Source organism: Sus scrofa, chromosome 17 (assembly GCF_054392235.1).
Source record: "Sus scrofa isolate SSC_HxYL_T2T_F1_AM1 chromosome 17, Sscrofa_HxYL_maternal_Yorkshire_Landrace_v2.0, whole genome shotgun sequence".
NCBI classification, from domain to species: Eukaryota; Metazoa; Chordata; class Mammalia; order Artiodactyla; family Suidae; genus Sus; species Sus scrofa.
Window position 1 is genome coordinate 39,321,602 of NC_139399.1, and position 27,216 is coordinate 39,348,817.

Here is a 27,216-nt window from a genome sequence, read left to right on the forward strand (position 1 = left end):
TTAGCCATTGTTTCATACGTTTTTCAAGTTTTTTAGTTGTTTCAGGAGAAAATATAAATCCAGTCCATCTTAATGTGTGTGTGTGTGTGTGCGTGCGCGCGCGAACGCACTACATTCAGCAAAATGTGCACAATAGAAAGGAAGTTACCATTGCCTGAGGGTACTGAAATCAAAGAATAATTTGTGTCTATTCAATCAACAAATGCTTACTGAATATCTGAGGGTCGTCTATTTCATGCCAATATCCTAACAATGCTTTCAGCTTTCCTTGGGGTCCAATATGCCCAGCCCCAGATGATGCAGCTTGACAATCTGAACCTACACTGGCCAAGATGGTGAGTACTAGCTATGTGAACTATTGAGCACTTGGAATGTGGCTTGTCTAAATTGAGATGTGCTGTGTACAAAATGCACAGCAGATTTTTAAGATTTAATCCAAAAAAGTAAAATATCTCCTTATTCATTTGTATATTGATTTTATGTTAGTGATAATATTTTGAATAGATCGGCTTAAATAAAATACATTATTAAAGAAATTTCATCTCTATGTTTTTAATGTGGCTACTAGAAGATTTTAAATTATACATGTGGCTCGCATTATATTTCTGTTGGACAGTGCTACTTTGTTTTTTTTTTTTTTCCGTTGTTTTTGTGTGTGTGTGTTTTTGGCTTTTTAGGGCTGCACCTGCAGCTATGGATGTTCCCAGGCTAGGGGTTGAATCAGAGATGTACCCCCTGGCCTACACCACAGCCATGCAATGCCAGATCTGAGAAAAGTCTGCAAGCTACACCACAGCTGACTGTAACACCAGATCCTTAAACCACTGAATGAGGCCAGGGATCAAACATGCATCCTCATGGATGCTAGTCAGATTCGTTTCTGCTGAGCCACGACGGGAACTCCTGGACAGCACAACTTTGAACCAATCATGACAGTTTTATTCTGCATTAGGGATCTCCAGAGACACCAAACCAACAGGAATTATTTACCTTTTTTTTTTCTTTTTTGTCTACCCCATGGCATATGGAGTTCCCAGGCCATGGATCAGATGCAAGCCACAAGTATGACCAATGCCACAGCTGTGACAGGGCTGAATCTCTAACAGACTGTGCAAGGCCAGGGATCAAAATTTGGTCCCAGTGCTCCAGAGATGACACCAATCTCATTGTACCACAGTGAGAACTCCAGGAATTATGGTTGTTATTATTATTACTATTATTATTATTATTATTAGTCTTTTTAGGGATGCACCTGTAGCACATGGAGGTTCCCAGGCTAGGGACTGAATCAGAGATGTAGCCACCGGCCTACACCACATCCACAGCAATGCAGGATCCAAGCTGGCAGGTGTAGCCTGGCAGGTGCAGCTCCAATTCAGTCCCTAGTCTGGGAACTTCCATATGCCACAGATGCAGACCTAAAAAGAAAAAAAAAAAAAAAAGAATTACCATACGAGCAACAATTTTACTCCTAGGTATATACCCAGAAGAACTCAAAACAGGAACTCAAATAGACATTTGTACACTCATGTTCACATCGGCATTACTCACAACCAGCGAAAAGAACCCGGGTGTCCATCAACAGATGAATGGATAAACAAAAGGTGGTCTATCCACAGGATGGAATATTATTCATCCATAAAAAGGAATACATGATACAACATAGATGAACCTTGTAAATATTATGCTAGAGACAAAAGGACAATATTGTATAATTTCAATATTGTATGACTGGTGAAGTAAGAGAAAGGCAAATCTCATAGAATGTCACTCATGTGGAATCTAAAGACAATAATGATACAAATGAACTTTTTTTTTTTTTTTTTTTTAAGGACTACACTCATGGCATATGGCATATGGAGGTTCTCAGGCTAGGGGTCGAATGGGAGCTACAGCTGTTGGCCTATGCCACAGTCTCAGCAACTCAGGATCCAAGCCGCATCTGTGACCTACACCACAGCTCACGGCAACACCAGATCCTTAACCCACTGAGCGAGGCCAGAATCAAACTTGCGTCCTCGTGGATCTCAGTCAGGTTCATTTCCACTGAGCCATGATGGGAACTCCAGGAATTATTTATTTACTTATTTACTTACTTATTCCTTATAAGTAATTGGCTCACATGATTAAGGAGGAAGGCAAGTCCCAAGCTCTGCAGGGTAAGAGACCCAGAGAGCGGAGGGTGTAGTTCCCGTGTGAAGACTAGCAGGCTCAAGATCCAAAAAGAGCTGATGTTCCAGGTCAAGTCTGAAGGCAGGGAAAAGCTGATGTTCCAGTTTGAAAGCAATCAGCCAGGAAAAATTCTCTCTTATCTGGGGAGGGTCAGCCTTTTTAATCTATTTAGGTCATCAACTGGATAAAATCCACCCAAATTAGGGAGGGCAATCGGCTTCACTCAGTCAAGCAAAACAAATGTTAGTCATATTCAAAAACACTCTCACAGAAACACCCAGAACAATGTTTAACCAATATCTGAGCATCCTACAGCCCAGTCAAACTGACACATAAAATTAACCATCATATGGCCACTTATTTTCCAACCTCCCTTGAAAATTGACCTATTGACTCAGTTATAGGCAATGTGATGGGAAGGGAAATCTGCTCTGAGACTCCTAGGAAAACTTTTGCTCCTATAGAAGGAGACATGGCTATAGCACCAACCTCCTTTGCTTCCTCCAGTCTTACATGTGGAAGTGATACTTGCATCTGGAGTAGCCGCATCGTGACCATGAGATAACAAATGAGGAAAGAAGCATCAACATTCTAAGGGTAATGAAGAAGAAGTAGAGAGAGAGCCTGGGTGTCTGATGGTGTTGTTATGTCACTAAAACAACACCAGCAATTTCTTACCTTTGGATTTCTTCTTAGGTTGCTAAAATAAACCCCTATTTATTAAGTTTATTTTTTTTTATTTGCAGCCAAAAACACACTCCTAACTGATATATACCAGTTACAAGAATGGTATTTAGTATTTTAGGCATCAGGGATTACAGGAGTGAATAATGCCCTTGGTGTTGGGAAGACACATTTTAGAGGTAGTGGGGAGTAAACATGCAAATAAGATAATTTAAAATTGTGATAATTACTATAAAGGAAATAGAGAAACTGGATATAGTCACCGAAGGTGCCTTTTATGAGATGGTAATTAAACTGAGATACAAAGAACTAAAAAGGAGGAGTTCCCATTGTGGTGCAGTTGAAACAAATCTGACCAGGAATCTTGAGGTTGAGAGTTCGATCCCTGGCCTCAATCACTGGGTTAAGGATCCGGCGTTGCTGTGAGCTCTGGTGGAAGTCACAGATGCTGCTCAGATCTGGCATTGTTGTGGCTGTGGCTGTGGCTGGCAGCTGTAGCTCTGATTTGACCCCTAGCCTGAGAACCTCCATATGCCATGAATATGGCCCTAAAAGGAACTGACAACCCAAAGCAGGAGGTGGGGGAAGGGAGGGAAGGATGTTTCAGGCAGAGGAAATAGCAGGTGAAAACGCTCTGGATGGAAAAGAGTTTAGCTGGTCAAGGAACAAAAAGAAGAAGGGAGCAGGGTGAGCAAAGAGGAGGGAGGTATGGGATGAGACTGGAGAAATAGGCAGGTTCCAAGTCATGAGGGGCTTTGGGGGTCATGGAACAAAGTTTGGACTTTAGGTTCAGTGGGAAACTCTTGAAAGCTTTTTAGTGTCCTAGCCAAATAGTGTTGTTAAGAGAGTTCTGGTTGCAACGTGCAATGTGGAAGCTGGAAGAGGTTGCAATGCACACAAAAAAGAAAATACTCAAATACAAAATTAAAATAGGACATGTGATGGAAATTCCTAGGTAGCAAGATCAGTGTGGTTTGAGACAGCAAAAAACTCTCTCAAATCTGTAAAGTTACACTAAATTCACCTATGACCTTGAGGTTAGGAATTGATCTTATTCTCTCCACTTGACAGAGCAGAAATATGTGATCCAGAGAAGTGATATCTGGGAGTTCCCTTGTGGTACAGCAGAAATGAACCCAACTAGTATCCATGAGGATGCGGGTTCAATCCCTGGCTTTGCTCAATGGGTTAAGGATCTGGCGTTGCGGTGAGCTGTGGTGTAGGTCTCGGACATGGCTCAGATCTGGTGTTGCTGTGGCTGTGGCATAGACCAGCAGCTGTAGTTCTGATTTGACCCCTAGCCTGGGAACTTCCATATGCCTGGGGTGCAGCCCTAAAAAGCGAAAACAAAAAACAAAACCCCCAAACAAACAAATAAACAAAACCAAAGAGGCAATATCTGGCTCATGTTCACAGAAGCAGTCCCTTCACACCAGCATCCATACCTAGCCCTCATGGAACCAAAGGTTTTCTGAGCCAAATTATCATGCATTCCCCCATTATTATTATTATTATTATATTTTTTGTCTTTTTGCTATTTCTTGGGCCGCTCCCGTGGCATATGGGTTCCCAGGCTAGGGGTCTAATCGGAGCTGTAGCCACCAGCCTACGCCAGAGCAACAGCAACACGGGATCCGAGCCACATCTGCAAACTACACCACAGCTCACGGCAACGCCGGATCCTTAAGCCACTGAGCAATGCCAGGGATCGAACCCCCAACCTCATAGTTCCTAGTCGGATTCGTTAACCACTGAGCCACGACGGGAACTCCCATTCCCCCATTATTAAACCCACAAAACACTTTGCTTGGAACACTACCCTCAATTTTTCCAGCTGCAAATTCTCACCCTGATCCCCTCTACCCGGTCTCCTGAATAAGTAGATAAAGAGCCCAGAAATAAACCCACACACTTGTGGTCAGTTAATCTATGGCAAAGGAGGCAAAAATATACAATGGAAAACAGTCTCTTCAATAAGTGGTGCTGGGAAAACTGGACAGCTCCATGTGAAAGAATGAAATTAGAACATTCTCTGATACCATACACAAAAAAAACCCCAAAATGGATTAAAGACGTTAATGTAAGACCAGATACTATAAAAAATCCTAGAGGAAAACATAGGCAGAACACTCTTTGACATAAATAACAGCAATATTTTTTTGGATCATTCTCCTAAAGTAAAGGAAATAAAAGCAAACATAAACAAATGGGACCTAATTAAACTTAAAACTTTTGCATAGCAAAGGAAATTATAAACAAACCAAAAAGACAATCTACTGAATGAAAGAAAATATTTGCAAATGACTGATAAGGGATTAATATCCAACATGTATTAACAGCTCATACAACTCAACATCAAAAAAAAAAACCCAATTAAAAAATGGGCAGAACTGAATAGAAATTTTTCCAGGAGTTCCCTGGTAGCCTAGTGACTAAGGACCCAGCATTGTCACTGCTGTGGCTCTGATTACAGCTGTAGTGTAGCTTTGATCCCTGACCTAGGAATGTCCACGTGCTATGGGCACAGTGCCTCCAGCCCCAATTTTTTTTCCAAAGAGGAAATGCAGATGGCGAATAGGCCCAGGAAAAGATCTTCAACATTGCTAATTATCAGGAAAACACAAACCAAAACCACAGTGAGATATCCCCTCACACCTGTCAGAATGGCCATTATCAAAAAGAACGCAACAAATATTGGCAAGGATGTGGAGAAAAAGGAACGTTTATACACTGTTGGTGGGAATGTAAAATGGTGCAGCCACTGTGGAAAACAGTATGGAGGTTTCTCAAAATATTAAAAATAAAACTACCATATGATCCAGCAATTCCACTCCTGGGTATATATCCAAAAAAAACCCAAAACACTAATTCAAAAAGATATATGCACCCCAATGTTCACAGCATCTTTATTTACAATTGCTAAGATACAGAAGCAACCTGTGCCTCAACAGATGAATGGGTAATGAAGACATGATTTTATATATATATGTGTGTGTGTGTGTATATATATATGTATATATATATATGTGTGTGTGTGTGTGTGTCTGTGTGTGTATGTATATATGTATATATATTTGTGTGTGTGTGTTCATTGGAATACTACTCAGCCATAAAAACAGTAATTTTGCCATTTGCAGGAGGGCATTATGCTAAGTTAAGTCGGACAGGAAAAGACAAATACTGCATGATATCACTTAGATCTAGAATCTAAAAATACAACAAACTAGTAAACAAAAAGAAGTAGACTCACAGATATAGACAACAAACTAGTGGTTGCCAGTGGGGAGAGGGGTGGGTGCTGTAGGGGTTGGGGAATGGGAGGTAAAAACTATTGGGTGTAAGAGAGGCTATGGGGATATATTTATTGTACAACATGGGGGATATAGCCAATATTTTGTAATAACTGCAAATGGAGTGAAAAATTTTTAATTGTATACATTTTTTTAATTAAAAAAATTTTACTAAAAAAAAGTAAGCTTTCAGGGGGCGGTGGGGAACTATTTGGGAATTGGCAAAGTTCTCACCAGATGCACAAGGGGGCAAAAGTGATCAACAGACTTGCTTTGATCCTTTCTGGCTCCCAAGAAGGGAATACAGAAGACTCTGGGCTTAGGTGGGTAAGCCCAGCCCAGGGCAGCGGAGGCCCAGAAAGCATGTCAACTGCTCTCCTTTCTATCTACAGTGGGAAAGGTCTCTGTCACCCTCACTACTGGGCAGAAGTGTGGTTTCAGCTTCCGAAAAGCCACAAAACCCTTCTGGTTTAAGTGATAAGGTAAGGCACCCCTGAAGGCAAGAGGGTGGTGCTTTTATTTTTTAATTTTTACATTTTTTATTTTTTGTCTTTTTTTTTTTTTTTTTTTTTTTGCCATTTCTTGGGCCGCTCCTGCAGCATATGGAGGTTCCCAGGCTAGGTAGAGGTCGAATCAGAGCTGTAGCCACGGCACAGCCACAGCAACATGGGATCCGAGCCGTGTCTGCAACCTACACCACAGCTCACGGCAATGCTGGATCCTTAACCCACTGAGTGAGGCCAGGGATTGAACCTGCAACCTCATCTTTCCTAGTCAGATTCGCTAACCACTGAGCCACAATGGGAACTCCAAGAGGGTGGTGCTTTTATTGAAGGCAAGGGGGCAGTGCTTTTACGTGTCAGTCAGCTGTTGGCTACAGGCTGCCAGGGGAGGGACTCATACCCTACCAGTCACGGAGCTCCTTCTGGGCTCAAGGTAGTTCTACAGGGAATGAAGAAGACAACAGTGAGCCAGCAGCAAGCAACATTGACAGACCTGGGGCTGGACCCTAGCTGGTAAAGGGACCCGGATGTGGTGCCAACAGTATCCACTTCAGCCCTGTTTCCAGTTTATTCCTGATCCCTTCCAGCCTCTCTCCTGCTCTTTCCAGGAAGAACAGGGGATGGCCTAGCCTCATGCAGATCCAGACACTGGGAGAGGGTTTTCACAGCAGCTGAGACAAAGTCTGTGTGAGTCTAAGGGATCCTGCCACTCACCCTCCTGCCACTGGGATCCTCTAGCCAGTTCATCCTTACTGGACCCAGGGGACTCTCTTGTACCACATTTGCCTTCTCTTCTATTTCCTGTCTGACTACTGAGGGATTAGGCCATACTCTTAGCTTGTGACACATTTCTTTTTTTTTTTTTTTTTTCCCCCTACAGGCTAACCTTTCACGGCTTTGGAAAAAACAAAGTTCCCATCCTCACCACCTTTTCACTTAAACCAAAAAAAAATTTGTGACTTTTGGCTAAAAGAATGCTTTTCACAGCAGGAATACCACATACCAGCCTAGATACCCACCTAGCCCCTGGTGGTTTTGGGAGCCTACTAAGCACAATAAAGGTTGAGAACAACTGACTGTCCAGTATCTGAATCTCCCATCTATCACTGAGGAAGTCCCCACTGACTGAGCCAGCACAGAAATTAAATGAGGGGTTTGTTTTTTTTTTTCATTCCCTTTTCCAAACTAAGGGCTTTGCCTATTGGATGCTTCCACCAGATCGTTGAATCGGGAGCACATGATGAAAGGAAGCAGAGACAATGGAGTACTCACCCTGGTTGTGGTGGTGGCAGCAACATCTAGGGACTAGGAGCATCATAAGTGGCAGTGGCAGCCACGCCATCCCTCCCCCCACCCACAGATGCTCCAGCAGCATGGCTTTGATTGTGTGCTGACTATTCAGCAGCCACTCCTCATGCCTGTGTGATTTCCGGGTCCAGTTATTCAGTTGTCCTGTGAGCTGATCAATACCCTCTCATTAGATTCTTTTTCACTCTAATCAGAGCCTGCTTCTGCTGCTTGCAACTAAGAGCTGACTGTTATAGAGTCTTTCAAGGCTTGAGCAAGGGAAAGTGATATGACCTGCCTTTCACTTTGAAGAGATCCTACAGGCTTGTGTGTAGCCAAGAGATTGGAGCACAGCTATGGCAAATATGAGTAAACTAGTTAGACTGACTTTTTTTTACGTCGGGCTCCTTGGAGTGGGCTGGTAGCAGTGAGAAAAGCTGGGTGGAGTTTTGGAGGGGAAATCAAATTAACTTGATGATGTAGTGGATGACGGAGAAGTGGTAAGGAAGAGACATGATGACACCTGGGTTCTGGCTTTTGAAAATGGGTGGTGTGGTAGACTGACTACAAAAATGGCCCCATTTCTATCCCTTCTCATCTATGTGACTTTAAGACTTCTCCCATCAAGATGCAGGGTCTATTTCCAAACCCTTTCAATCAAGGTTTAGCCTTGAGATTTATTTGGCAAAAAGAGTACAATGAAGTGACAGTATATTAGTCCCAAGTCACAACCTCATGAGACCTTGCATGTTTTCACTTGTTTTCTGGGACCCCAAAATCACTATGTGAACAAGCTTGGACTGTCCTTCTAGATGGCCCTTCTACACCAGCCAGCTCACAGCTGACCCAGCATCTAATCCCAAAAGCATGAACTGCCCAGGCAAAATTAGTTAAGCCCAGCCAGCCTATGAAGTCATGAGAAATAATAAACGGTTAATGCTTTAAGCCACTAAGTTTGGAGATGTTTTGTTATGCAGCAAAAGCTAGTTGATACAGGTACATATAACCATCCCCACTTAGCCCACTGTCCTCTGGCCTTTCAAGTATCCCTGGCTACTGGGACTTTGTGCTATTCTCTTCTGCCCACAAGTTTGAACTTTCTTGACCCACAGAAAGTTTTGGTACACTTTGAACTTGCTCCTCACTTTTTTAAAATTATTTTTTATTTATTTTTAAAAGATTTTTATTTTTTTCCATTATAGTTGCTTTACAATGTTCTGTCAGTTTCTGCTGTATAGCAAAGTGACCTAGTTCTGTATATATACAATCTTTTTCTCACATTATCCTCCATCATGTTCCATCACAAGTGACTAGATATAGTTCCCTGTGCTATATAGTAGGATCTCATTTCTTATCCACTCCAAATGCAATAGTTTGCATCTACTAACCCCAAACTCCCAGTCCATCCCACTCCCTCCCCCTCCCTCTTGGCAATCACAAGTATCTCCAAGTCCATGAGTTTGTTTATTTTCTATAGATAGGTTCATTTGTGCCAAATTTTAGATTCCAGATTCCAGAGAATGAAAGAGGTAGGAAGGAAGAGAAAAAGAAGTGAAAACTCTGTCCAAGGGCTGGAAAAGCCTGTCCTCTGTCTTCTTTCATAGCATATGGTATTTGTCTTTCTCTTTCTCACTTAGTGTGAGAGTCTCTAGCTCCATCCATGTTGCTGCCAATGGCATTATTTTTGTTCTTTTTTATGGCTGAGTACTATTCCATTGTGCATAGGTACCACATCTTCTTCATCCATTCATCTGTAGATGGACATTTAGGTTGTTTCCATGTCTTAGCTATTGCGAATAGTACTGCAATGAACATAGGGGTGCCTGTATCTTTTTCAATGAAAGTTTTGTCAGGATATATGCCCAGGATTAGGATTGCTGGATCATATGGTAGTTCTATATTTAGTTTTCTGTGGTACCTCCATACTGTTTTCAATAGTGTTTGTACCTGCTCCTCACGTTTAATCCCAGCTGCCCCCAGGCTTCCTATGCATAGGAAGTCTACTTTTATCCCAGAGTCTCTGGACCTAGCATCAGTTCCCGTTTCTGACTTTTGGAATTTGCTTGGGTTGGGTCTTCTGACTACATGAGGGCTGGCCACTCAATGCTCCCTGAACTTGGGTTTCTCAGTCTCAGAAGTGATCTTAACCTTTAGAGCCCCATCCATGAGAAACTAGGCCCCAGGACAGGACAGCTAGGGAATCCCATGCACTCTTTGCCCATTCTTATGGACTCACCTTGTGCACTTCTGAAGCTTCTGTGACTCACTGATCTTCCCACTACCTCTCTGACAAGGTGCCCTTTGCTTGTCTCTACCCAATACTCAGTAAGGCCCCTAGGGAGTGCTAGGCTCTATGCTAAGGCTCGGCCTGTGTGAATCCCCCAACGGCAGAAACCACTTCATACCACCAAGTCAGAGGCTCCCAGACAGCCAGGGCTGGGGAGAGAGGGCTGATCCAAGATCTCTATTTTGCCTTCCATTATATAAAGATACCCCAGAAGACAGTCAAAAAGACCATTTGTTAGGTAAATCCCCATCAACTGACAGATAATCTTCACATCTTCACTGCATATATTTCCCTGGCAGAAGGGAGGCACCTAGGCCTGGAGGAGATAGATAATTGTCTTTTCCTATTGTAAATTAGCTCACGGCCAAAACAAGGGTCAGATGCTTTGCAAAGCAGGTGCATGGGTTAGGTTGGGAACATGAGAGAGGGAAAGAGGAAGGAGGGAAGAGAAAAAGAAGTGAAAACTCAAAAAAAAATAAAATTAAAATAAAAAAGGGAGTTCCCGTCATGGCTCAGTGGTTAACAAATCTGACTAGGAACCGTGAGGTTGCAGGTTTGGTCCCTGGCCTTGCTCAGTGGGTTAAGGATGTGGCGTTGCTATGAACTGTGGTGTAGGTCACAGACGCGGCTCGGATCCTGCATTGCTGTGGCTGTGGTGTAGGCCTGCGGCTACAGCTCCGATTCGACCCCTAGCCTGGGAACCTCCATATGCCGCGGGAGCGGCCCAAGAAATAGCAAAAACAAAAAGACAAAAAAAATTAAAAAATTAAAAAATAAAAATAAAAAGAAGTGAAAACTCTTTCCAGGAGCTGGAAAGAGCCTGTCCCATGTCTTCTTTCCTGAGGATTAGGAAGGGGCTGCAAATAACCCAATTTTAAAATGAGCAAACGACCTGAAGAGACATTTTTCCACAGTCATACAAATGACCAACATGTATATGAAGATGTGCTTAACCTTACTAATCATCAGGAAATGCAAATCAAAATAACAATGTGATGTCATCTCACACCTATTAAGATGGCATCCCCATGTTTACTGCAACACTATTTACAATCACCAAGATATGGAAACAGTCTAAGTGTCCATCAACAAATGAATGGATAAAGAAAATGTGGTATAGGGAGTTCTCATTGTGCCTCAGTAGGTTAAGAACCCAACAGAGTGTCTGTGAGGATGTGGGTTCAATCCCAGGCCTCCCTCAGTAGGTTAAGGATCTGGCATTGCTGCAAGGTGCAGCATAGGTAGCAGACACAACTCAGATTCAATACCTAGCCCAGGAACTTCTATATGCCACAGGTTCGGCCATTTAAAAAAAAAGAGAGAGGGAGAGAAGAAAATGTGGTATTTATAAACAATTCAGTTATTAAAATAAAGGCAATCTTACCATCTGCACCGAAATGGATGAACGTAGAGGTCTCTATGCTGAGTGAAATAAGCCAGACAGAGAAAGACAAGCTCTGTACAATCTCACAGTTTGAAAAATCTCATGAGTTTAAAAAAATCAATGGAATTCCCATCATGGCACAGCAGAAACGAATCTGACTGGGAACCATGAGGTTTCGGGTTCGATCCCTGGCCTTGCTCAGTGGGTTAAGGATCCAGCGTTGCCATGGGCTGTGGTGTAGGTCACAGATGCGGCTCAGATCCAGTATTGCTGTGGCTGTGGTGTAGGACTGAGGCTACAGCTCCGATTAGACCCCTAGCCTGGGAACCTCCATATGCTGAGGGTATGGCCCTAAAAAGGACAAAAAGACTAAATAAATAAGTCAAACTCCGAGTTCTCAATGTGGCACAACAGGATCGGCAGCGTCTTGGGAGCACTGGGAGGCAGGTTCAACTCCTGGCCCTCTGCAGTGGGTTAAGGATCTGGTATTGCTGCTGCTGTGGCTTAGGTGGCAACTGTGGCTTGGATCTGATCCTGGGCCGGGAACTCCATATGCCATGGGGTGGCCAGAAATGAAAAATAAAATGTCAAACTCATAGAACCAGAGAGTAGAATGGTGTTTGCCAGGGACTAGTGAGTGGGCTTGGAGTAGGCACTTTGAGGAGATGTTCAAAGAATACAAACTTTCAGTTACAAGTTTAGTAAGTTTTGGGGATCTAATTTACAGCATGGTGATTATAGTTAGTAATACTGTATTGTATACTTGAAATTTGCTAAGAGAGTTGATCCTAAATGTTCCCACCACACACACAAAGAAAACAGTAACTGCATGAGGTTATTGATGTGTTCATTCACTTGATTGTGGTAATTATCCCACAATGTGTATATATCTGTAGATACATCATATTGTACACCTTTTAAAAATGTTGTGTAGCCTAAATACATATGATTTTTGTCAAGCATACCTCACTAAAGCTGAAAAAAAATACAATACCATTTACAATTGCTCAAAATAAATGAGATATTTACACATAATTTTTATTTTTTATTTGTGTCTTTTTAGGGCCACACCTGTAGCATATAGAAGTTCCCAGGCTAGGGGTCGAATCAGAGCCATAGCTGCCGGCCTATACTACAACCATAGCAATGCCAGATCTGAGCTGCATCTGCGACCTACACCACAGCTCAGGACAAAGCTGGATCCTTCACCCACTGAGTGAGGCTAGGTATTGAACCTGCATCTTCATGGATGCTAGTCAGATTTATTTCCACTGAGCCATAGCAAGAACGCCTACACACAAATTTTAAAAAACATGTATAGGACTGTATGATGAAAACTACGAAGCATTAATTAAAGAATAACTCAAGAAATTTTAAATAAATAGAGATAATATGTTCATGGATTAGAAAATACACTATTGTAAAGAAATCAGGTGTCCCCATATTGATATATAGGTTTAATACAATTCCTATAAAAATCCCGGCAAGATTTTTTTTTTATGTAGACAAGATTATCCTCAAATTTATACAGAAAGGAACTAAAAATTTGGGGAAAGAATAATGAAGTGGGAAGAATCCATTCTACTGTTAAGGCCTACTGTTAACTCCAGTAATCAGGACAGTATGTTTTTGGTGGAGAGACAGACACATAGATCAAGGGAACAGAATAGAGAACCTAGAAATAGCTCCATATAAGCACAGCCAACTAGCCTTTGACAAAGGTGCTAAAAGTATTCCATGGAGAGAGGGTAGTCTTTTCAACAAACGATGCTAGAGCAGCTGGATATCCACGCACAAAAGTGTAAACCTAAACATGAATCTCATACCTTACACAAAAGTGTACCTGAAAATGGATCACAGATTTAAAGGCAGAACTGCAAAACTTTTAGAAGAGAAAATCATCAGTACCTAGGGCTAATGACCAAAGAGTTCTTAGATAAGCCACCAAAATCATCCATAAAATCAACAAACCGGAATTCGTCAAGATTAGTACATTTTTCTCCACAAAGGACACTGTTAAAGGCACAAAAACACAAACTACACATTGGGAGAAAATATTTGTAGGAGTTTCTGTTGTGGCGCAGTGGTTAACGAATCTGACTAGGAACCATGAGTTTGCGGGTTCGATCCCTGGCCTTGCTCAGTGGGTTAAGGATCCGGCCTTGGTGCAAACTGTGGTGTGCATCGAAGATGAGGCTCGGATCCCACGTTGCTGTGGCTCTGGTGTAGGCCGGTGGCTACAGCTCCGATTAGACCCCTAGCCTGGGAACCTCCATATGTTGCGGGAGCAGCCGTAGAAAAGGCAAAAAGACAAAAAAATAAAATAAAATAAATAATTTGTAGACTGCATATGTAACAAAGAACACCCATTAGAATTTATAAAAAATGCTCAAAACTCAACAGTTAAAAAAACACAGAAACAGTCCGGAGTTCCTGTTGTGGGTCAGTGGTAACAAACCCAACTAGTATCTATGAGGACATAGGTTCCACCCCTGGCCTCGCTCATTGGGTTAAGGATCTGGCATTGCTGTGAGCTATGGTGTAGGTCAAAGACATGGCTCGGATCTGACGTGGGCCGTGGCTGTGGCGTAGGCCAGCAGCTGTAGCTCTGATTGGACCCCTAGCCTGGGAACTTCCATATGGGGTGGGTACAGCCCTCAAAACACAAATAAACAAGCAATCCAATTAGAAAAGAGCAAAAGAGGAATTTCCCTGGTGGGTCAGCCAGTTAAGGATCCAGTGTTGTCACTGCTGTGGCTCAGGTTCCATCCCTGACCCAGGAACTTCTGCATACTGTAGGCACAGCCAAAAGAAAAAGAAAATAGCAAAACACATGAAAGACTTTCACCAAAGAGTACATAAATTACAGCAAATATGCACATAGAAAGATGCTCAACACCATTAGCCTTTAGAGAATTGCAAATTAGGCCATGATGAGATATCATCACACCTAACAGAACAGCTGAAATAAAAAAATAGTGACACCACCAAATACTTGGAAGGATACGGAGAATCTGGCTCTCCTGTGCATTGCAGATGGGAAAATAAAGTGGTAGCCATTCTTTTTTTTTTTTAAGGCCACACTCGTGGCATGCGGAGGTTCCCAGGCTAGGGATCGAACTGGAGCTATAGCCGCCGGCCTACACGACAGCCACAGCAACACCAGATCCGAGCTGCATCTGTGACCTACATCACAGCTCACGGCAACGCCGGATCCTTAACCCACTGAGTGAGGCCAAGGATCGAACCCAAGTCCTCATGGATGCTAGTTGGATTCGTTAACCACTGAGCCACGATGGGAACTCCTTTCTTTTTTTTTTTTTTTTTTTTCAGTGGTAGCCATTCTAAAAAAGAGTTTGGTAGTTTCATAGCAAATGAAACATGCACTTACCATACAATCCAGAAATTGCATTCCTGGGCATTTATCCCAGAGAAATAGTTATGTCTACCCCAAAACCTGTTAACAATCATTCATTGCAGCTTTATTTATAATAGCCCATATTGGAAACAATCAAAATGTCCTACAATAAGTGAATGGTTGAACAGACTGTGGTAGCCTAAACATGAATTACTATTCAAAAAATGAGACTATCGATACTTGCAACAACCTGAATGGATCTCAAGGGCGTGATTCTGAGTAGGGGAGAAAATGCAAAAGGTCACATACAATATGCTTCCATTTATATAACATTCTTGGAGTTCCTTTTGTGGTTCAGTGGGTTATGAACCAGACTAGGCCTTGCCTAGTCAGGGTCGGAGATGCGGCGTTGCTGTGGGCTGTGGTGTAGGTCGCAGACACATGTCAGATCCTGCATTGCTGTGGCTCTGGCATAGGCTGGCAGAGGCAGCTCCAACTGGACCCCTAGTTTGGGAACTTCCATATGCTGCAGGTGCACCCCCCCCCCAAAAAAAGCTATGTATATATAACATTCTCAAAATGACACAACTATGCAGGTGAAGGACACATTACTGGGGTTAATGGGGAGAGGGGTGAGTGTGACTGTAAAGGCAGAGCAGGTGACCTTTGCAGCAAAGGACTAGTTCAGTATCTTGGCAGGGGTGATGATTACATAAATCTACACAAGTTCTAAGATAACATTGAACTGTAATTCCCATTGTGGTGCAGTGGGTAAAGACTCCAACTGCAGTGGCCTGAGTCGGAAGAATCGATCCCCGGCCCAGCACAGTGGGTAAAGGATCCAGCGTTGCCATAGACGTAGCGTAGATCACAGCTGAGGCTCCGATTCAGTCGCTGGCCCAGGAACTTCCATATCTTGCAGGTGGAACCATTAAAATAAATAAATAAATAAATAAAATAGAACTATACATATATGGCATCCATGTCGATTTTCTGGTTTTGATACTACACTGTAGTTCAGTAAGAGGTAACCATTGGAGGAAACTAGATGAGGGGTACATTATTTGCAACTCTCTGAATCTGTAATGATCTCAAAATCAAAAGTTTTTTAGGAGTTCCCATCATGGTTCAGTGGTTAATGAATCTGACTAGGAACCATGAGGTTGCAGGTTCAATCCCTGGCCTTGCTCAGTGGGTTAAGGATCCAGCATTGCCGTGAGCTGTGGTGTAGGTCGCAGATGTGGCTCAGATCCCACGTTGCTGTGGCTCTGGCATAGGCTGGCAGCTACAGCTCCGATTGGACTCCTAGCCTGGGAACCTCCATATGCCGTGGCAGTGGCCCAAGAAATGGCGAAAAAAAAAAAAAAAAAGTTTTTTAGAGTCAATATATGAAAGTTCACAGTGGTGAGAATGAGAGTTATGCTGGGTTGAGATTGAAGTTCTGGAATGGGAAAGGCGCAAGCACATATTTTTGTTGTGTGGAGACAGGAGGAGAACAATTAGAACAGACATGCATTTCAGAATAAGTGGCTTAGAATACTTCTTCCCTCTTGACCGAAAGTGGCTAGCAGCCTGCAAAATCCTAGAAAGCCTTAGGCTGCAAGCACTGCTTACACTGTAGTTCCTAGACCCTCGTGTGTCCCCCATACAACCATGGGGTTACTCTTGCTCCAGAATGCAGCCAGTCCCTCGGTGCCATGAGACCCCCGAAATTAATCTGTGCTGGCCCTCGACAAGTCTCTGGACCAACTACTTCTCTGGCCAACGGGGAGCTAAGGCTCAGAGAGAGGCAGCAACTTCCCCAGGGTCACACAGGTAAATTAGTGCCTCAGGGTGGGGGGACAAGAATAACCCTGACGTGTGTGCAGATTGGTACTGACAATGGAATGGCGGGAGGGTAGTAAGAGAGGGAGCTGGGAGACCCGTTAAGGGCCATTGAGACAGTCAAGGTGTAGAACATGAGGACGCAGGACTTCAAGATCAATTGCTTCAGGGGGCAGGAGCGTGAGGGAGGTGCCCAAACTGCCCTCAGCCTCTGGCTTGTACCCTGATTGGATGTGGCCTCCATTTTACTGTGACGTGGAGTGGGGGCAGGGGCTACTCAAAAGAACTGGATTTTGGAGAACTATGGATTCCATCTCAGCTACACTCAGCTTGAGGTCTCTGGGAGACATCTGGGGTTGTTTAGGAGTCCTTGGCCTACCAGACTCTGGAGCTCCAGGAAGAGGTTTGCCCTGGTCCCCAGAATAACCTCAGACCCAGGCAAATACATGAAAAAAAGTCAAATCCCATTATGCATAGTGAGAACAGCCAAATCTAGTTGGTAAACCACACAAAGTGAGAAATTGTTTACAAAATTCCAAAAGGGATGATCAGGAGTTCCCTTTGTGGCTCATCTGTTAATGAACCTGACTAGGATCCGTGAGGATGCGGGGTTCAATCCCTGGCCTCGTTCGGTGGGTTAAGGATCCAGAGTTGCCCTGAGCTGTGGTGTAGGTTGCAGATGCATCTCGGATCCCAAGTTGCTGTGGCTGTGGCTGTGGCTGTGGCCTGCGGCTAGAGCTCCAATTCCACTCCTAGCCTGTGAACTTCCATATGCCATGGGTGTGGCCCTAAAAAGTGGAAAAAAAAAAAAAAAAAACAACCAAACAACAAAAAAAAAGATAATCAGGTTAGAAGGAGGTAGCCAAAGAATTAGGTAGGGGTGTTATTAAAGTAAACATCGATTCCTGCTGTCACGTTAATGGAAAAGAGATAGAAAACTGAGAGTCAGAGCCACTTTCTAATAAATATACAACCAGTTAAAAGTGTGTGGCTCTCAGGTCAGTGCAGTGACTCTCCACAGCCTCCCACTTTCCCAGACAGATTATGCCCCACCCCAGTGCCTCCTTTATAGAAATTCTGGAGCTGTATCGCCGCTTCTCACATCCAGCAGAGAACCAAGATTCAGGGCTAGGCAAACTGGCAAGAGAAGCTTTTGGTTCATCCAAGTCCACTGCCCCTGGGTCTCAAGTCTGCTTTTACAGACCTATTTGCATACTAATTTACATTGCTCTGCAAACTCTCCCTTCTCCTTTAAAGGGCTAGTGCTTTTCCTCTACCATTCTCATCTTTTTACCCATACCCTTAAGCAATGCAGGCTTTAATGCTGAAAAAAAAAAAGGGGTCCTCTTGTCTGTGGGGTCCCTAAGTTTCTGTATTTATTCAAAGTTCATTTCTTGAGGGTTTAAAATTCATTATGGAAGCACAGGTTGCCCTTAAGGACTAGAGGTTTTGTTTTGTTTTCCTATCTCCAACCCTTTATGCAGCCCAGAGAGACGTGGGGGGGGGGGGGGGCACAACCCCACCTCCACAAGGCTCCCAGACTGGAAGCTGAGCTGGTGGGGTAGGGGGAGAAGGATGGCGGTCTGAAGACCTATATATTCAGTCTCCCACCCAGCTTCCTAGGGAGGAACCTGGCAAACAGAACTTCTCGCAATTCTGTCAGAGTCCTCTATTTATTAAAGCACATGGCTGGATAGCAACTGGTGGAGGGTGAGTCCTTCTTCCCAACCTGGAAGGCAGAAGAGGCCTCATGGGACCACGATTTGGACCCTGACACTGCCCTGGCTTTGTGGCACAGATGAGAAACCCCTCACATATTCCCTGCCCTGCTGGGGAGATGCCAGTATAAGGAATAGACAATCCCTCAGGTTTGGACATGCCTCTTCATCAAACTTCTGTATCCACTCTTTGCTTAAACCTGACACACCAGCTGAGAGGCTGCCTTGAGGGTCATAGACCCTTGTTTCAATGCTTATCAGAAAATGAAGACAAGTGACCCATCTGTTCCCTCTCATTAGGTCTAAGCAACATGCACCAAGCCACAATGCACACCAGGGCTGCCTCCTGGGACAAGGTCATGTTCACTTAGGGACTCATACACTCCAGCTCCTCTGTGCAGCCCCTTGCCAAACACTACATTCTTTTTCTTCTTCTCTTGCTGCTCCAGCTGCTGATGTGGCTCCACTGGAACTGAAGCCCTACATACCTGCCCACGGCTACTCAGGACTCATACTAGAATCTCATGGTGCCAAAGGTCTATGTGTTGTTCTGTGCAGAACAAAGAAGGCATGGCTACATTATTGCCTGTGCTCATCAGCCTTCAAGATGGCCCCAGTTGTCCTCCCCTCCTGGTATCTAAGACCTGTGTCAACCCTCCAACATGGGCTAGAGCTGGCCAAGTAGTCAGCTCTTCTGTAAGGGGAATTGCAGACGTGTCAGTGTGTCTTCTGAGGCTAAGTCATTGCAGTCCCTGCCTTGCTCTTTTGGATCCCTTGTTCTGGGGGGAGCTAGCTGCCATGAGATAAGGACACTCAAGTAGCCCTACAAGAGGTCCATGTGGAAGCATCTCACCAACACTCTTGCCAAGTGTGTGAGTGAGCCATCTTAGGGACAGATCTTCCAGCTCCATCAAGCCTTCCTGTTGGCCAGCCGCCATATTGACCAACATGAGGAAAGACCTCCAACCAGACCCACCCACCAAAACTGCTCCTGGATTCCTGACCCACCGAAACTATGAAGATAATAAATGTTTCCTGTTCTTTTAAGCTGCTAAGTTTTGGCATTATTTAGTCGACAGGAGTAAATAAAGAAGATAGTATGTTTTCATTTCTCTTGGGTAAATACCTAGCAGTATAATTGCTAGGTCGTATAATGAGTGTATGTTAACTTCATAAGAAGCTACTACATGGTTTTCCAAAGTGGTTGTCCCATTTACCTCCTACCTACACCAGATGCCAGTTTGAGTTGCTTTTTCCTGAGACTCATCTCACCAAAGAGAAATAACAGTGCCTTTGATTATAGGACACAGGAAGGTATATGACCCCTGTTGCACCAAAGTGTCATACCCACCTGCCTAGGTCTCCTTTATAAACCAATCAATCTCTGGTCCTTCCACGGGGCAGGGAACTACCTCCCAATTGATCATGTTCATGGAATCATCCTGTACTTTAGAGTTGACAAAACCCTTTCCCTTATGTGTCTGGAGTTCCTCCACGCCTTACCAGTCCATGGACACAAATGAGGTTGCATTAATAGGAAAAAATACTTTCCAAAGGTGTTACCCTCACTTGCAGACCACGGGTGCTCCAAGGCCCCTCAACTCGCCCATTATTTCTGAAATTTCCCAGGCTGTCCCACATGAGCCCAGCAGAGGGGCTCCTCCTAGAAAGCCAAGTCCTTAGAAGCCACGTGGGGGCAGCACCTGTCCACTGCCCCTGTCAGAGTGCCTTGAAGATCAGCACTGTGATTTCGCCTAAATTCCATCCCTTCATTCCCTTCTCTCCCCAAGTTGCCAATCCCATTCCATGGTAGGTCTGAGTATCCTACAGAAATGGGGCCAGGATGCTTGTGGATCCTGTTGGTACCCTGATCAGAGCTCCTTTCCTAGGCCAGGGTAACCATCCAGCAACTGCTGCAGAGGCTGCTTCCCTTCTCCTGAGAATTTCTTTTGACCAGTGGGTAATCCTGGGGGGTTATACTCCCCACCCCCCTCCCTACAACTGATTGGCACAGGGGGGGAAATCCTTCCCTGCTCCCCAAAGAGTGGGACAAGTCTCCATCCACTCACACCCCCAGAGCTCCCTGTGGGATCAAGGTGAGGCTAGACTCCAGCTGAGACCCCCTCCTTGTTGAGCAGCTTCCCCTGCCCTGTCCTGCCTCTTTCCCTCCCTTTTATTCTTCTCTGAGAGCTTGCCCCTAAAAAATCTCTATGGAAGAATCCCCACTTCAACCCAATAATCCCACTCCTGGGCATCTATCCAGAGAAAACTGTAATTGGAAAAGATACATGCACGCCAGTGTTCATTGCAGCACTACATGCAATAGTCAAGGCATGAAAGTAACCTAAATGTCCATCAACAGATGGATGGATAAAGAAGATGAAGCACATATATACAATGGAATATGACTCAGCCATAAAAAGAATGAAATAATGCCATTTGCAACATGGATGGACCTAGAAATTACCAAACTAAGTGAAGGAAGACAGAAAGAGAAAGACAAATATCATATGAGATCACTAACATGTGGAATCTAGTAGAAATGATAAATAGAACTTATAAAACAGAAACAGATTCAAAGATTTCAAAACCAAATTTATGTTTACCAAAGGGAAAATGGGGGAGGGGTAAATTAGGGGGGTGGGGTTGATATAGACACACGACTGCATATAAAAGAGATGGGTAATGACCTACTGTATAGCACAGGGGACATTACTCTGTATTGCATGGCAAACTATATGGGAAAAGAAGCTGAAAAGGAATAGATACACGTATATGCATAACTGATTTACTTTGCTGTATGCCTGAAATTAACACAAGTTTGTAAATCAACTATAATCCAATAAAGTTTAAAAAAAAAGAATCCCCATTTCAGCCCCTTACTCTGAAGAAAACGCATGCTTCTCCCAACTTTGTATGCAGAACCCTGTCCCAACCTTACTTAGGCCCCAGAACCTCACCAAGACCCTCAAGAAATCTGCCTGCAGACCCTCTCTGTGAGCCTCAGAGGCAACCCATGGGCCTGGTGGGAACACAGACGGCACACCCTTCTCCCCTCTACTCTCCCTCCTGCTGCTCCATCTCTCTCCATGAAGCCCATTAACCAGGCCACTACATGTGCCCTTTACCACATGCAAATCATTTCTTGCAAAGCTGCCTTCCTGCTAGATCCTATCCACTAGGATGCCTACTATGTATGGTATATTCACTTGACCTTCACAACAATCCTTTTCAATCGCTGTTATTAACTTTCCTATTCCACCAGTGAGAAAGCCAGAAGCATGTCACTGCAAAGCTAACAAAGTTTAAGCTCACTTGCCTGAGCCCCTTCCAAAGTCCTGCACTTTTGTAATCATTAGTTTGGTGTTCTTCTGCTTAAAGAGTGTAAACTGGTACAACTTCTATGGAGGAGAGTACGAAGATTTCTTCAAAAACTAAATATAGAACTACCATATGATCCAGCAATCCCACTTCTGGGCATCTATCCAGAGAAAACCATAATTCGAAAAGATACTTGCACCACAGTGTTCACTGCAGCACTATTTACAATAGCCAAGACATGGAAGAAACCTAAATGTTCATCAACAGTGGAATGGATAAAGAAGATGTGGTACCTGTATACAATACAATATTACTCAGCCGTAACAAAGAATGGAATAATGCCATTTGCAGCGACGTGGCTAGACCTAGAGATCATCATACTAAATGAAGTAGGTCAGACAGAGAAAGACAAATGTCATATGATATCATTTATAAGTGGAATCTTAAAAATGATACAAATGAATTTATTTACAGAACAGAAACAGATTCACAGTTCTTGAAATCCAATTTATGGTTAACAAAGGGGAAACATGGGTAGAAGGGTAAATTAGGAGTTTGGGATTAACAGGTACACGCTACTGTATATAAAATAGACAACAAGGATTTATTGTGGAGTTCCCATTGCAGTTCAGCAGTAATTAACCCAGCTGGTATCCATGAGGTTGTAGGTTCAATCCCTGGCCTTGCTCAGTGAATTAAGGATCTGGCATTGCTGTGAGCTGTGATATAGGTCACAGATGCTCCTCAGATCCTGTGTTTCGGTGGCTGTGGTATAGGCCTGCAACTGCAGCTCCCCTAGCCTGGAAACTTCCATATGCAGTGGGTACAGCCCTAAAAAGATAAAAAAAAAAAAAAAAAAAAAAGGCCAAACTCATAAAACCAGAAATTAACATTTAAGTTGGTGGGCTTTGAGTAAAACAGCTGTCCTCTGTAATGGGGGTGGGCTTCATCCAATCAGTTAAAAGCTAACCTTGTCTCTTCTTTGAGGGGAGCCTAAACTAAGCATCCCAGCCCTGTCTGTGTTACAATCAGCTTGTGAGCAAGAGAATGGCAGAGGTTACCAGCAAGTGTCAGAGCTGGACAAGGGACTTCCTAGCCCTCATCTCCACTTTGGACCCAAGTGCCACAGGCAGGTGTCACAAAAGGTTAGTGGGATGTCCCCTGTCATTCTGGAATGGCAGCCAAGACCTGAAACTGAAGATAGGAGATGCTTACACCCATATTCTATAATGAGAAGCCAGTGAGTCACCTGCAGCTGGGTGGCTGGCTCCCAGCTTCCTAATAGGCAGCACAACCTGCTCCTCCACTGACTATTCACCTAAAGAGAGTGGGTGGCTGGGGTTGGGGTGCCTGGGGAAGCACAATGCCAGCATGACAGGATTTCCTCTCACTCCCTAAAGCAAGAGAGGAAGGGGTTTGAGACAATCAGGAAAATATATATTCATTGTGACAGTTTGTAGGTCCCTCCAGACCCCACCCAGCCCTTCAGTTCAGACCAGCCGTTCTACATTCTGTCCATTCTTTTTTTTAAATGATTTTTATTTTTTCCGTTGGAGTTGATTTACAGTGTTCTGTTGATTTCTACCATACGAAGTGACATACACACACACACACACACACACACACACACACACACATATATGTATATACTTTTTCTCACATTATCCTCCATCATGTTCCATCACAAGTGACTAGATATAGTTCCCTGTGCTATACAGCAGGATCTCATTGCTTATCCACTCCAAATGCAATAGTGCACATCTATTAACCCCAGACTCCCAGTCCATCCCACTCCCTCCCCCTCCCTCAGCAACCACAAGTCTGTTCTCCAAGTCCATGAGTTTCTTTTCTGTGGAAAGGTTTATTCATGCCATATATTAGATTCCAAATATAAGTGATATCATACAGTATTTGTCTTTCTCCTTCTGACTGACTTCACTTAGTATGAGAGTCTCTAGTTTCATCCATGTTGCTGCAAATGGCATTATTTTGGTCTTTTTTATGGCCAAGTAGTCATTCTGTCCATTCTGCATCTCTAACCCATTCCTTATCCTGGCCACCATGATGCCATTTGGGCTCCCCCATCTCCTGCCTGGCATCTTCCACAGCCTCTTTTCCAGCCTGTCTCCTCTCTTGGCTTCATGTCCATTCCAATACATCCTTCTAAAATGGATCTTTCTGAAAAAGGCCATCAAACTACTATGGGTCAAAGGTTGCCTGAGGCCTGTTTTTGTGCAACCAGTGGGCTAAAAAATGGTTTCTAGAATTTTTATGTTTTTGGAACACAATGAAGAAAACTACATGACAAAGACATTTTCCAACCCCCGTTCTAAAGCATCCTGCTTGAGGGAGTGGCCGCCCTGCTGGCCTCATCCCACATATTCACCTCTACACACTCCATGCCTGCTTTCCATGCCTGAAACACCCACCTTCCTTTCTTGTATGTATGGTCAACTACCTGCACTTCAAGTCTCATTCTAAGGGTCCCTTTCACTGGATTTGACCTGTTGGCTTCAGACCATACTTGACTTCTCCTGCTCTTTTCCATATGGCAGGGGGCTGGCCCCTATAGCCTCCTGTAGAGACTGGATCACCACTGGGTTTGGCCAGAAGGTGGGAGATAGGAGGGCAAGAAGAAGGAAGATTCCAAAAGTACTTCTTCCCAGGGTTCCCCACCATGGCTGGGTCTTCTCCATGGTTCCAGCTCCTACTGGGTGGCCTGTGCCCCAATAATACATCTCCATTCTCTTATTCCCCAGGATGGTAACAGCTTCCTGCTGTTGCTGATCTCTGGGTTGCCCCTAGTTGACTTCTCAGCTCTTCCATTAACTGTGTAACCATTTCCTTGCATTTAATTACCTCCATTTAAACTCTGGTGTTTTTTTTTTCCTGGTAGGACTCTGACTAATACACCATTACCTCCAGGTACCACTGATCCCAGGGTCTTAGGCCCCCAACTTCTATTCAATAGCACCCTTTACTCATTGCCTCAGCAAGCAGCTATTGGATGCCTGTGGTATTCTAGACAGGGGGTCAGCAAACTACTACCTGATGGCCAAATCCGGCCCATTTTGCAAACAAATTTTTACTGAAACACAGCCATGCCCATTCATTTACATATTGTCCATGGCTGTTTTCGAAGGCAGAGTTGAAGAGCTGCCACAGAGACCACGTTATCTCACAAAGCCGAAGCTATTTATTATCTTGTTCTTTTACAGAAAAAGAACTACTCAGAATATGGTCTGGCAGTCTCAGCTTCACCTGGGAGCTCATTAGAACTGAAGCATGTCAGACCCTGCCCCAGAGCTGCTGAGTCAGAATCTGCATTTTAACAAGATCCTCAGGTTGACCCCTGAGCACATTGAAGTTTGAGTAGCGCTGCCTCAAGAAGTCACCCCCTTGCCAAAGCACTCTTCATGCCAGTTGGGAGTTATTGACTAATTAATTGTCTTTCCTACTGGAGGAAAGCACAGGGATTATTCATGTTGAGATTTCCTTTGGATTCCAGCACCTGAGAAGGTGGCTGGTCCAGAGAAGATGAATGCAATGACTCTCTGACAAATACAGTTGAACAGAACCATAGAAACTAAAGAAGGAGAGAGCTTTGAAAAGAGCAGTTTTTTGTTTATATGTCACACTGGCAAATATCAGATAGTTTGTTAACATGTGGCATTGATAGAATGAAGAAAATAGGGCCTCTCTGTTGTCAGCACAACCTCTCTGGGGAGATCAATTTGACAATATTCACCAAAATTACAAATGCAGATATCCTTTGGCCCTACATTTCCACTCTCAAACCTTTATTTTCCAAATAGATTCACACCTAGGGCACTAAGGTAGTCATTGCATCACTGTCAGCAAGAGCAAAAGATTGCACAAAATCAAGTGTCCATCAAAGCACATTTGCCCAGGCAGCTATGATGTATAATGAAACTGTGTGACTTTATTTTATTTTTGTCTTTTTATCTTTTTAGGGCTGCACCTATGGCATATGGAGGTTTCCAGGCTAGGGGTTGAATCAGAGCTGCAGCCACCGGCCTACACCAGAGCCACAACAACACCAGATCCGAGCCGTGTCTGTGAGCTACACCACAGCTCGTGGCAACACAGGATCAACCCACTGAGGGAGGCTGGGGATCAAACCGGCAACCTCATGGTTCCTAGTTGGAGTCATTTCTGCTTCACCACGATGGGAACTCCCAAAACTGTGTGACTTTAGAGAAAGAAAGAAGGAACTGGAGTGATGTCCAAAGTATTTGTTAAGTGAAAAAAGCAAAATTCAAAACAGTATGTATCAAGTAATATCCAAAACAGGGCAAGGAGAGAGAAGAGAATCTTGAATATTCATAAAATGTGTCTGGAAGGACATACACGAAAACCAACACCAGTTGGTCATGGGAAAGGATCACTGGGTTCTTAGGGACAGAAGTAGGAGATTTTTCACTGTCCACACTTTGATGCTTTTGGAACTTAAAAAACAAACCCAGAAAATATCAGGAAAACCTGCAGAAAAAAAGAAAAGTGTCCAAAGTTTAGATATTGCTTTTTTTGGTTTTTCTGTTTTTGTCTTTTTCAGGCTGTGCCCATGATATGATATATGTAAGTTCCCAGGCTAGGGGTCGAATTGGAGATGCAGCTGCCAGCCGACACCACAGCCACAGCAACACAGGATGAGAGTCGTGTCTGTGACCTACACCGCAGTTCATGGCAATGCCAGATTCTTAACCCACTGAGCGAGGCCAGGAATCAAACCTGTATCCTCATGGATACTAGTCGGGTTGATTACCGCTGAGTCACGATGGGAACTCTGAAAATTTAGATATGTTTTAGATGTCCAGTCTAGACCTTTGCTACTCAAAATATGATCTACAGACTGGCAGCTCTGGGATCACCTGAGACCTAGCTAGTAATGCAAAACCCCAGGCCTCTCCCCACTCAGATTAAATCAGAATCTGCATTTGAACAGGAACCCTAAAGAATTTAAACACACTCTTCACTCTGATACACACTTGTCCAGGCAACCAGAGAACTCACTCCTAGGGGCACCACCTGGGTTGATAGCAGAGTCTGCTGCTAATAAAAGAGCTGCTGCCTTTTCCCCCCAACAGGGGCTCCATGCTGGTGAGACACCAGGGCCCAGGCTGTTCCCAGTAGGAAGGAGGATTTAAGCAGCTCCTCCCAGGCTTGGGCTGGCCCTGAGCCCAGTGCCCTGGCGGCTCCCCAGCCAAGGAAACAGCTCCCTTCCTCCTCCAAGAGCCACTGGGACCGCTCGAAACGGAAACATTTGAGAGTTTTCCACTCCCCCTGTTATAAGCTCTTTCCAACATGAATAAAGATGCATCTGTCTGGCTCAAGTTTATTTATAACTGGTATTTATTTATCCATTCC